This window comes from Suricata suricatta, chromosome 9 (assembly GCF_006229205.1).
Source record: "Suricata suricatta isolate VVHF042 chromosome 9, meerkat_22Aug2017_6uvM2_HiC, whole genome shotgun sequence".
Classification (NCBI taxonomy): Eukaryota; Metazoa; Chordata; class Mammalia; order Carnivora; family Herpestidae; genus Suricata; species Suricata suricatta.
This window is the reverse complement of record NC_043708.1, coordinates 596,512-597,757: the sequence shown is the minus strand read 5'-3', so window position 1 is coordinate 597,757 and position 1,246 is coordinate 596,512. Positions and strand designations below refer to the sequence as shown.

The 1,246-nt window shown below is 72.7% G+C and overlaps 1 protein-coding gene across 1 annotated transcript in view; it reads left to right on the top strand.

Annotated features, from left to right (window-relative positions):
• Positions 1 to 1,246, top strand: part of CEP170B (centrosomal protein 170B) — a 19,787-nt gene that overhangs the window by 13,427 nt on the left and 5,114 nt on the right. The gene's annotated exons all lie outside the window — the stretch shown is intronic.

Below are 1,246 nucleotides of genomic sequence, written 5' to 3'. Positions count from 1 at the left end.
CCCCCCCCCCCCCCCCCCCCCCCCCCCCCCCCCCGCACCTGAACCGGGTCGATTGACATCCCGTGTGCAGTGATGGCACCGGATCTGCCCCACAAGGGGGCCTTCCAGCGTGTTCCGGGTGTGAGGCGGGGTGTGGGGTGCTGTGTCCCCGGGCACGTGTGACAGCTGGAGCCCCCCCTCCCAGGCCACAAGCATGAGGACGGCACGCAGAGCGACTCAGAGGACCCCGCCGTGGCTGGGGTACCCGCAGTGGGCGGGGCGCCGGCGGAGGGCGGGGCGCCGGCGGAGGGCGGGGCGCAGGTGCGGCTGCAGAGGCAGCTGAAGCGGGACCCCCAGGAGCTGCTGCACAACCAGCAGGCCTTCGTCATCGAGTTCTTCGACCAGGACACGCCGCGCAAGAAGCGCTCCCAGTCTTTCACGCACAACCCTGCCGGGGACCCCAAGGCCGACAAGCGCCGAGCCCCGGGGCCGACTGACCGGGACCGCCCAGGGGCCCCCGCCCCAACGCGGGGGATGAGCAGCAGCTCGGGGCCACAGCGGGCCAGCTCGCTTAAGCGGGAGAGGACAGAGGAGCGGCCGGGGGGGTCCTCGCCCGCTCCCCGGGCCTCGCCACGGCCCTTCGGCAGCGTGGGGCGCCGTTCCCGTCTGGCCCAGGACTTCATGGCTCAGTGCCCGTGGGATGGCTCCCCGGCTGCCCGTTCAGGCCCCGACAGGGCAAGCCCAGCGTCGCCTGCTCCTGAGAGCCCCCGGGGGGCCAGCCCTGTGGCCCCTGCGACCCCACCGCCGCCCCCTGCCGACCCCCAGCTGACCAAGGCTCGGAAACAAGATGAGGACGACAGCCTGAGTGACGCTGGGACCTACACCATCGAGACGGAAGCGCAGGACCCGGAGGTGGAGGCGGCCCGCCAGATGATCGACCAGGTCCGCACTGCCGGGGCTCGGAGGCAGGGGGCGCCGCCCGGCTGTGGGGGGTGCTGTTTCTGACCCCAGCCGCCATCCCTCCGGCAGGTCTTTGGAGTACTTGAGTCTCCTGAGTTCTCCAGGGTGCCCTCGGCCACCTTCCGTCCGGTCATCCGAGGGGACAGAGACACGGCTGCCGATGGGGTGGCCCAGCGCATGGCTCTCCTGCAGGAGTTCGCCTCCCGGCCAGCGGGCATAGACCAGCAAGGGGGGCTCCAGGTATGTGGGACACACACCGCCCTGGAGAGGGGCCGGGCAAGGGGGGACGGCAGCCGGGCTGGGGCCC